The 11,421-nt window shown below is 38.0% G+C and overlaps 1 non-coding gene across 1 annotated transcript; it reads left to right on the plus strand.

The window, feature by feature from the left end:
* Nucleotides 1-10,875: 10,875 nt before the first annotated feature.
* Nucleotides 10,876-10,978, plus strand: LOC131496711 (U6 spliceosomal RNA). The gene has a single exon (XR_009254637.1). It is a non-coding gene; the product is annotated as a U6 spliceosomal RNA (small nuclear RNA).
* Nucleotides 10,979-11,421: the final 443 nt, after the last annotated feature.

Here is an 11,421-nt window from a genome sequence, read left to right on the forward strand (position 1 = left end):
TTGGAAGTCATTTATGGAGCACCCTATAATTCTTCTTGGCAACATTATACATTTCAATGTTTAATTTAAATTTTTAATTTAAATTGCCTGTGACCCTAAGGATCCATGTTGGAAACAATTTCTACCGGATTGAATCATCTTCATTCAATTAGCACAGTCATTATTTGTGCTGAGCCAGTCAAAAAAAAAAAAAAAACCCATGATTCGGTCATAATTTTGTAATTATTTATAATATGACAATTCATAATTATTATTTATACAGTCATACAAAATTTTATAGGCAGTGCCTTTTTTAATGATAGGAAATATTTAATTTTCAATTGTTCTCTTTATCGCCAGATTGAAATGAAGTTTGGAATCAATTCTACTTCTATTTTTCATTTTAATAGACTAGCCTGAGATGTCTTGTTCGCACAATAAATTAGATGGGGATGAATTCCTTTTGAATTAAGTGCTAAAAGTCACATAAGAGATCTGTCATCAAAAAGTATTTTTGATAATTCATCAGATGGCAATTCAATTAGGTCGTTTTCCAATCTCTTAGTTTTTTTTGAGTGCATCCCCATTCAAAAAAGATTATTAATTATACCTGTACTCTTTCACTTTGAGGCACCTGTTTAATATATTTAGAAGATGTTGAAGGAATGAACATAATGTGAACTCAGATATACCTCTTTTATCCCATATAATATTTTTGTGTAAGATTACTTTATCCCATCACAAATTTAAATGTACTTTTATCAAGACCTTGGAGCTGCGTGTGTGGTTTCATTAGTTTGTGAGAACCATCTTCCACATAACCCCAAATCTCCAAATCAGATTAACTGAGAAAAGCCTAACTTCATACTTAAATTCCGATAAACATGTTTATTCACTTCCTTTTGACACCAATTTCACTCGTGAATTCTTATTTTAAGATGTCTAAGTAAGGCATGAAGGCTTGTCATGAGTTTGCATCTGGGTATAAAAGGGCACAGCTGATTTATATTTATATGACTTATATTTATGAATACATTTACACTTATATTTATATCATATTTATTATAGGAACAATGCATTTTTTGAAAAGAGTGGGGAAATGGAAAAGATAAGGTCACTAAATAAAACTATCCCCCTTGCTTCTCCACTCTAAAACATATCTAAATTCAGAACATCTCAAATGGGTTGATAATACCTTGTGGCTGATGCCACATTTTGCTTTTATAAATGTATGCTTAAGATAAGGAAATACAAGAGGCCCTCTCACTGGTTTATGGTGCCTTTGATGGACACAGAAGCCTCCACAGATGCCAGTATTTCTAATGGTCTGTTTGATAGGCAAGGGGTGGGGGGTCTACACCTCAGAACAACACAGGATCATAAAGTTCAGTGTCAGAAGTACGTCTGTCTTTTGTCAGCCAGCGGAAGGGAGAACTGACAGGAAATCTCAACTCCAGACATTTCCTCAAGCAGACGCCTTTTTAAAAGAACAGAAATGGAAGTTGAGGATGAGGAACTAAATGCTCTTAGCATTATCCATGCCAGTGGTGCCTTGGAAAGCATGTATCTCCAGGGGTACACACACTTTTGCTGAGGGCCCACTGTCTTCTCCTCCTCTGTGTCCTCATCCCTTAGCTTAACACACACTGATACACACACACACACACACACACACACACACACACACACACATATATATATACACATATATGGCGACCTCACAGTTGTAAATTCCTTACTTTCATGAACTGGTTAGTTTACAGGTTACAGATTGCAGAGCTTGTATGGTAGACACCTCATTCATTCGTTTTTTTTCCATTTGTTAATTCAGCAAGTACATGATAAACACCTATTTTTTTTTTTAATTTTTTTTTCAACGTTTTATATTTTTTTATTTTTGGGACAGAGAGAGACAGAGCATGAACGGGGGAGGGGCAGAGAGAGAGGGAGACACAGAATCGGAAACAGGCTCCAGGCTCCGAGCCATCAGCCCAGAGCCCGACGCGGGGCTCGAACTCACAGACCGCGAGATCGTGACCTGGCTGAAGTCGGCCGCTTAACCGACTGCGCCACCCAGGCGCCCCCATGATAAACACCTATTATCTGCAAGTCAGTGTGGCTCGGCTAAAGATAAAAGATGCATAAAATAAAGAGACCATATTTTGTAGGAATGAGAAAGCTTGTCCATGAATAACTATGGTACAAATTAGAAAGTGATACATGTGGAGGGTTTGGGAGGGAACAATTAGTTGTGGCTTGAAGAGTCAGGCCCCACGAAGGACAGCATGCCTGAGGGTAGGCATAGATGCAAAGCCGTTACAGCTTCTAGAAATGCAAACCAAAGGGCCTGTCAGCACAATCTTCCTCTCTGAAAGGTAGCAGCACTTTACTTAAAATTTGTAACGCACGTGCTCATACTTACATTTATGCGTGAGCATACATAAAACCTTTAAAATTAAGGAACCTATTTCCTACCTACGGAGTCAATGGAATCATACTTTATTATGATATTTTTTTTTCTGTTGAGAAGGGGCATAAGTATCATAGTCTGTCAGTTTCATATTTATTGGGGGAATGTTTTCAGATCAATCTTTCCTCACTGACTTGAGAACACATTTACTTTTATTTCATGAACTCTGCTTCAACCAAAAAAACTCTCTGATGCTGACTCAGCATACAAAGCTACATTTTATACCTGTCAGGCTGCATATAGATTTTTATAAGGTGAACAATGGCTGTATTTAAGTACTGATGTAGTAATCGTGAAGTCTTCTGGCAGTATCCTTTGGAAACTGAATCCATAAATTTTATTAGTATTAAATGTTTCTAAGGGGAGTTGACAAATAGTTGAGTGGGATAGCATTTTCTCTGTACTTGGCAAAGACAGAGGGAAGAAAAAGTCCCTATTACACAATGAGAAATGCATTAATGCTCAAACCCATTCATCTCAATTTTGCACAAATATAATTTAAGACCTTTTACAACTGTTGGTGAAATTACAGTGTGCTGCAGGGAAGTTGCAAAATTTTTATGGGCCTAATAAAATTGTCATTGTAATACCATTATAGGGTGTGGGGACAATATAGATATTTGTAATACTCATACTCCCATGCCAAACTGAGAAAGGGAGATAGTAAGTTTGATTGGAGGCAAATGCTGCACAGGGCTAAAACCCAAGCATGTTTGATAATGAAAAATCTCCCTATCAGTGTTTGCTATCAAATGAAATTGGGTGGGTGATAAGGCATTTTAACTGGTTGGCTTTCTACTGGAACAGATAAACATTATCATGCACCGTCTCTAACATCAGTTATTGTTGAAATCATCGTGCATTATCTCTAGATAAATTTCAAAATAATTTCCAGTTATATGCTTCCTGCTTTTGCACTCGAGTCTGGCTTCAGAGATGGGCCCAAGGCCTTTCTCTGCTCTCCCTTTTAGCATACAGACAAACATCTCTTGATTTAGTTAGACTCAAAGCTTTGGAAAATATCTGATCAGAAATTTAACTACTTGGGACCATGTGGTAAACAAAAAACCAAAACAGCCTTCTTGGTAGGTATCAACACTTCTGGTGACGTCAGTTGGAAGAGGACACTATAAAATGGGTCAGCATCGAAATCTTGAGGATTCAAAACAGAATTTGCAAGAGGTGCCCCCAAACAGAGTTGGGGCCTTTTCTGAAAAACCACATTCTCTGTCTACCCCTGGATTCATGTCTGAGATCCACTAACAGGATACATAGATCAAACATTCAGTTTCTCCAAGGTGGGCAGTACGATGGAGTCATGCACTCCAGCTGTGAAAGACTTGACATTTACTCTTCCCCTTCTGGGCCTCAGCTGATGGAGGTACCATAAGCACAGTCCTCATGACCTCACTAGAGCGGCCTTTGCGCTTGAACTCTCAGTGTCCCTTCCTACCCTGAAAAGAATTAGTTTGACCTAAACCTGGTTAATCCCATTCGCTTTAGTAGTGGTTGGTTTCAGAGCAGTTGATCATGGTGAGCTTGTGCTCTGTGAAGGGGAGTGTACTGGTGCCTCCTGGGGAAGACTGCCTCTTGCCCAGGAGGGACCCAGGAAAGACTGGCCTTCTCTTCCTTGTCTTTGGTGTGGCCCACAGACACGCTCAGCCATGTCACTGCAGCTAAGGATGAGGCAACACAGAGAGGAGATCTGAGCTAGGAGAGACACCGAAGGTTGGAGACAGAGCCCTGATACCTTCTACCAGGCACCTGCCTCCCTCTGGTGTGCTGGGGTCCAAGCCAGGGAAGAAACTTGGCTAGGGACAAACTTGCAGAGCTATGCCATTTGCTGGTCAATGAAACCTTTGGAAAACTCTTACTGTCTCTGAGCCTCGGTCTCTCCATCTGTGTAACAAGGATAAAAATGTACTTGGCTTATAAAGCTATTGGGGGCCTTAAGTGAATTAATATATGTAGAGTGCTTGCAAGGGCATCTGGCCCATAGTGGACCCTCAATAAATGCTAGCTTTTCTTAGTTTTGTTATGTGAAAAATAGTTTTCCTCATTGTTTCAGCCATTTTGAATCAGGATTTTCTGTCATTTTTAATTAGAATATTTAGCAATATTCAGTGCACAACTGATGCATTGGTTTTGCTCAAAGGCTATATGTTTTAGGAAGACTCCATTGGCCAACCTATTTAAAATTACACCTCCCTCTAGCATCTCTTACCTCCTCTCCTGACTTGTTTTTCATCAAAGGACTTACCACCATCATATCTATAATACATTTTACTTCTTTGTTTATTCATTATCTTCTGCCATGACTGTGAGAATGTAAGCTTCATGGAGGGAAGGATTTTTTTTTTTTTTTTTGGCCTTTTTTTACAGCTTCATTCCACCATGCCTGGATGAGTACCTGGCACAGAGCAGGCAGTCAAAAAACATTTGTTGACTGAATAAATGTTGTATCACGTGCTGCCCGCTCATATGGTGCAACAATTAGGGTGGGCACATCTCTATGCCCTTGAGTCACAAGGGTGACAGATGGGCAGCAAAGACAATGTAACTTTGTCCAGATGAAAAAGGGAAACGATGTAGGTTGCTTCAGAAATTACTGGGCAAAACAGCCTATTACTTTCTGGGTTGTGCCTTGACTCTGATAGAGTAGTCATCAGCATGTTTAAAGATGGAAGGGTATGGTATCAGAACGTGGGGGCTGGCAAGTCTGAAATCCATAAGGGCAAGTCAAAGGCTGGGAACTGGGGCAAGAGTTAATGCTTACGTCTTAAGGCAGAATTTCATCTCCAGGAAACCTCAGTTTGTGTTCTTTGCTCTTGACTGAGACTTAACCCACAGTTTTGAAGGTAATATTTTTTATCTAAAGTCAACTGATTGTAGATGTTAACCACATCTACACAATACTTTCACAGCAACACCTAGATAAGAGTTTGATTACATCATTTAAGTCATTCTCCAGCCAAGTGGATACTTAAACTTAGCCATCGCAGATATGCTAAGAAGCATACAATACATCAGTATCCTGAAGTTGATTTAACAAAGAGCTCCTCAAATACTCTTTATTGGCATTAAAGATTTACTGGTATAAACAGCCCTAAATTCATATAATCTTTCAACATATATTATACATTACATCAGTCAATTTATGAGCCAGATTCAACCTGATTCTCCTGATACAAAAATGGCTTTTCTCATGGTAGTTTTCTAGCTAGACCTTCAATAATGGCTTCAGAATACAGTACAAGAATATCATGGGCCCCACAAGTCATTCATTCTCACAAGGGTTATTTGGAGTTGGCAGATGAGCAAATACATGAATGAGCATTTATGGAGAGTGATCTTTTTTATCTTAATGAATGTTTTGGGATGCTTGTCTTAGAGTCTGTTTGTCAAGGTAAATATTCATAAATTATAATAGTTGTTTCTTAGCTAAAATATATTGAGGTCTCACTACTATGCTCTAGTTATGCTAAGCACCTTACACAATTATCTCATTTAATCCTCATGGTGATCCTCTGAGGTCAGAGATATTTTTTGCTCTCATTTAACAGCTTAGTCCCTTCGACTACAAAGTCCTTCAGATCGTGAACTATTTCTAGTATTTCCAGTGTCTCACCTCACACACCCAGTGTCTCACCTCACACACTCAAGTTCAAGCTTTATCCAGGACGGATTCTAAAGTGGAGTTGATTGGTAGATTGGCTGAGTTCCTTAAAAGCCTTGCTTTAAAAAAAAAAGCACAAGAGGGTTCACTTTGGCTCTCCCAAGGAGTAATAAGCCTGTGTCTTTTCAACTAAACCCTTTACTGTGATGCTACCAAAACCAAACACCTTGGATTAGAAATCTGTATGGGGATACACTTTGATCAAAACCGGATCTGTCTTGTGCCTCACAAGTTTTAAATGTAGGGTTCACTTCAATGTTCCTTTCCATCTGGAAATGCATGATTTCATTTTAAGGAAAAAGAAAACAATCACTTTAATAAAAATCTTTATGAACAAGGTTCAGAAGGCTTCTTGGACAACAAATGGCTCTTACAAAACAACATGGTGGTGAGTTAAGTGTAAATGGCTCAGAAACATGCAGATTAAATTTCCCTGGAAACACTCATGGGCTTCCAAAATTAATGGGGAAAAATACTTGGGCAACGTATATTTCAGACTTCATGCTTTTTCTCCTCTTTCTCGTTCTGTTGATTTTATTTTCTTCTACAAAACACTTTCTAGGGTGACTTCATCTCTTGTGGTCAGGATGCTGTCAGGCCAAATTGTCATTAATCCTGGTGCATTCTGGGTGGCCCACTCTGGGTATCAGCTGTGTTCCCTCTCTTACAGAGTTCACTTTTCTCTCTACTATTTGTCTTTCAATATAGGAAAGGTATAAAAATAAAAGCACAATTTCAAGTCTGTGCCAAGCTTTTAGGCCTTGTGAAAGTCCACTGTCATGACACTGGAGAGATAAATGTGTGAGGTTCTTGTGTGTTGAAAACTGATAAATCTTCCGTGCTTTAACTCAGAAGATACCACTACGGATATAGATGTGGTAGAGGGATCCATAAATCAAGATTTGAAGATACTTAGGAGGGACTTTTAAAAGGCCCTCTAGCCCATTCCCAAGCCTCAGACATATCTCAATATAAAACATGACAGAAACATAATTATAGTCTCATTTCTTAAATATTGCCTTAGAAAAGTTTTCTTCAACATACGTTAGAAAAATATTTCTATGTTTCCTCCTGTACAGAAGTTCCCATAAAAAAATCACCAAATTCCATTTTATGGGGATTTATCTTTTCTTTTCCTGTCTTTTGAAGGGAGCGAATTCTGGAACACCAGATTGGTATCCAGGACTCTTTTTGCCCGGGCGTTGTCCAACCTCAGTCAGTGAAGCTTGTCAGGCATTTGTCTTTCAGAAGAGAACAATGCTGGCAATGCTTATTTTGCGACTTTCCCTGTCACATATCCAAGCAGTAGCATCTCCAGGGTTGCGAGAATGTGTTTAAGTCCTTTCCATCTCAAGACAACATACAAAAAGGAAAAGCAATTCTCCTTATTTAATGAGTACGTAAGCAACGAAAAAAATGTGGAGCTGCCTCCTAGAGCTTAGAGTTTAGTTGGGGTTACAGAAGTCACATACATGGGTATGTGAGGGTGGTCAGCAGACCCTCTCTCCAAAGTCAGCTATGAAGCTGGGCAAACCTGATAGGAGCCACTACTTCTGGAACTCAGCCAAAAGCATGCAACAATCAGCAGGTCCTTCATGCTTGACACAGTGCTGAACTTCAAGCAAGAACAGTGAGAGTCTGTCATTCCTTGCCTAGGGCTGTACTCATTCCACCCCACACAGGGGCCCAGCTCCATCTGCCTGCAGGATTTGGCAGTCGGGCAGGCCAAGAAAACATTCAGCTTTATTGTCAAGGTTGAAGGGGTGTCATTTGATTATGAATAGTGGGCAACGACTATGCTAAGCATGGTGGGAGTGATAAGGTAGGCAGCCAGAGGGCCTGTGTCTCTTGTAGCCTGAAGTTACTCTTGTGGTTATATAAAGCCGTAAGTAGAACACAGCATGGTTCGTTTTCGAGCATATCTAGATGCAGTATATATGACAATCATAATACAAATGAGGAGAAAAGGAATGTGTTTATTGAAGTTTCTATATCTTACCAGATTGACTCATATTGACCTATGAATTATATTGTGGTAAATTAAAATGTACATTGTAATCTTTAAAATGGTCACTAGTATAAAATAGTATTAGAATAAAAATCATGGGAGAAATTTAAATGAAACACTAAAAATATTTTTTAACACTAAAGGTATTAACAGTAAAGAAGGTAGCAGAGGTGGCTCAGTATGTTAAGTGTCCAACTTCAGCTCGGGTCATGATCAGTTCATGAGTTTGAGCCCTGCGATGGGCTCTGTGCTGTTAGTGCAGAGCCTGCTTTGGATCCTCTGTCCCCCCACTCTCTCTGCCCCTCCCCCACTTGTGCTCTCTCAAAAAATAAATAAACATTAAAAAAGTAAAAAAAAAAAAAAAAAGAGGAGCAGAGGGCCAAAAAATATAAGAAACATAGAAAACCAATAGCAAAATGGCAGGTATAAATCCAATGAGATCAATAATTACATTAAATGTGAAAGGTCTAAATGCCCTGATCAAAAGGAAGAGATTATCAGAATGGATCAAAAAAACAAAATCCAACTATATTCTGACTACAAGAATACATTTTAGATTCAAAGACAGAAATAGGTTGAAAGTAAAAGACAGGGAATGATATAGCAGGTAAATAGTAACCATGAAAGAGCTAAAGTGATCATTTTAACATTAGACAAAACTGAGTCTAAGACAAGAATTACTACTAGAGGCAAAGAGGGACGTTTTATAATGGTAAAAATGCCAATATATCAAGAATATCTAACAATTATAAATATATGCATATCTAACAACAGACCCTCAAAACAAACGAGGCAAAACTAGTGAGAATTGAAATAATTGATGATTTACTAGTAGCTGGAAATTTCAATACCTTACTTTTCAAAATTGAAAGAACAATTCCACAATCAATCATACATGGAAGAGTTGTGCTATACATTCAAGCAACTCAACTTCTGATTTAAGAGCACTCTACCCAGAATATTCTACTCTGTGTTTTGCAAAATACACAGTTTTTCAAGAAACTGATGTGATATGAATGTAGAGAGTCTTCAGGAATCCACAAAAATACTAGAATTAATCTATGAGTTATATATATATACAAAAAGTATTCCTATACATCAGCAATAAACAGTTTGAAATAAAAGTAGCAAAACAATTTGATAATAAAAAATCCAATATGGTTAAGATGGCAATTCACCCCAAATTGGTGTATAAAGTCGATACAATCTCTATCAAAATACCAGCAGACATTTTTGTAAAAATTGAAAAAAAAATTCTTAAAGTTTATATGTAAATACAAAGGGTCTAGATAGCTAAAACAGATTTTGCCAAGAACAAAATTGGAGGCATTCCTCTACCTGATTTCAAAACTTACTATAGCATCAGAGTAACAAAAACAGTGTGGTATTTTGCTGGGATGAATACTTAATAGATCCATGGCACAGAACTGAGACTCCAGAAGGAACCCATTTTATTAAAGGATGATTGATTTTCAACGAAGATGCCAAGACAGTCAGTGGGGAGAAAATGGTCTTTTCAACACTAGTGCTGGAACAATTGGATTCTCCCTGTAAAAACCTGAATTTAGAGCTTTACTTCACACCATGCAAAGTGGATTATAGACCAAAGAATAAGGGCTCAAAGTATACCATTTCTTCAAGAAAATATTGGAGAAAATCTTTGTGATCTTGAATAGGCAAAGAATTCGTAAATATGACCCCCAAAGCATGATCCGTAAAAAAAATGAGAAATTAATCTTTATCCAAATTTAAAATGTTTGTGTCACAACAGACGCTTTTAAACTAATGGAAAGATAAGTCACAGACAGGAAGAAAATATTTGCAAGTCATAGTTCTAGTGAAGTACCAGAATCTATAATATATAAAGAACTCTTATGACTCAATGACAAGAAGGCAATCAGACTGATATAAAAGTGGGTAAAAGATTCAAATAGGCATTTTACCAATGAAGATACTAAAACTGCTAATAATTACTTTGAATTAAACAAAAATGTTCAACACCGTTGGCTGTAAGAGAAAAACAAATGAAAACCATAATGATATTCTTGTGTGTATCTACTAGAATGTCTATGAAGTGAAGGACAGACGATACTGACAATCAGTCATGTGTCGCTGATGGGAATATAAAATGGCACATTCACTTTGGAAAACAGTCTGGTAGGCTTTCAGAAAGTTAAACATGACTTTATATGACTCAGCAATTTCCCTGCTAGAAATCTATTCCGGGCAGGGGTGGGGGAGGTGGGGGTTGGTGGAACCTGTTCATACAAAGGTATGTATGTGAGTGTTCCCAGCAAAAAGTAGAAACAATTCAAATGTCCATCAAGTGATGAGTGGATTAAAAGTGGTGTATCCATATAAGGCAGTACTATTTAGCAATGACAAGGAAATAACAACCATACTGATTCACATTACAGCTTGAATAAACCTCAAACACATTATACTGAGTTAAAGAGGCCATAAATAACTACATATGTATGATGCCATATCTATGAAATCTCCAGAAAAGGCCAATTTATAGAGCCCGGAAGCAGATCATTCGTTGCCTGGGGCTGAGGGTGTTGTGAGAATAAACTACAAATAGACGTGAGTGTACTTTTTGGAGTTTGGGGGAATATTCTAACACTGGATTGTGGAATTGGTTGTACAACTCCGTAAAATCCGAGTGGAAAATCATTGAATCAGATATTTAGAATGAGTGAATTTAATACATAAAGCTATTAACTAAAAAGCTGCTTCTGGTTGCTTCAGCAGCACATGTACTAAAACTGGAACGATAAAGAGAAGATTGGCACGGTCCCTGAGCAAGGACGGCAGTCAAATTTGTGAAGCATTCTATACTTTCTAAGGCACAGCTTAATAAACCTACCAAAAAACCCCACACAGTTTTATTGTATGTTTACCATTTACCAGACTCAGTCCTCAGCACTGGCAATAGAGGGGGACTGAGTCAGACACGATACCTGCCTCTCCGGAGCTTATAGGTAGTAAGAGTCTTTAATGATTATAAGCAGGTTGGCATTGCCAGCTTTTGAAGTGCCAGGAAAGAAAAAACCCCCGAATTATGTTAAGTATACTGTATTCCCCCCAAATCCCTAATTCCATGGAACTTCCATTGTAAGGGGATTTGGGGAAAATGAGAATAAGGACCTAAACGCATAAATATATAATATTTTAGGAGGTGATAAATGCTGCTAATAAAATAAGTCCAAGAAAAGAAATAAAAATTCTGAAGGAAGAGGAAGAGGTATTATTTTATGTAGAATGGGAGTGGAAGGCCTCCTGGAT

The sequence above is a fragment of the Neofelis nebulosa genome, chromosome 15 (genome assembly GCF_028018385.1).
Source record: "Neofelis nebulosa isolate mNeoNeb1 chromosome 15, mNeoNeb1.pri, whole genome shotgun sequence".
Classification (NCBI taxonomy): domain Eukaryota; kingdom Metazoa; phylum Chordata; class Mammalia; order Carnivora; family Felidae; genus Neofelis; species Neofelis nebulosa.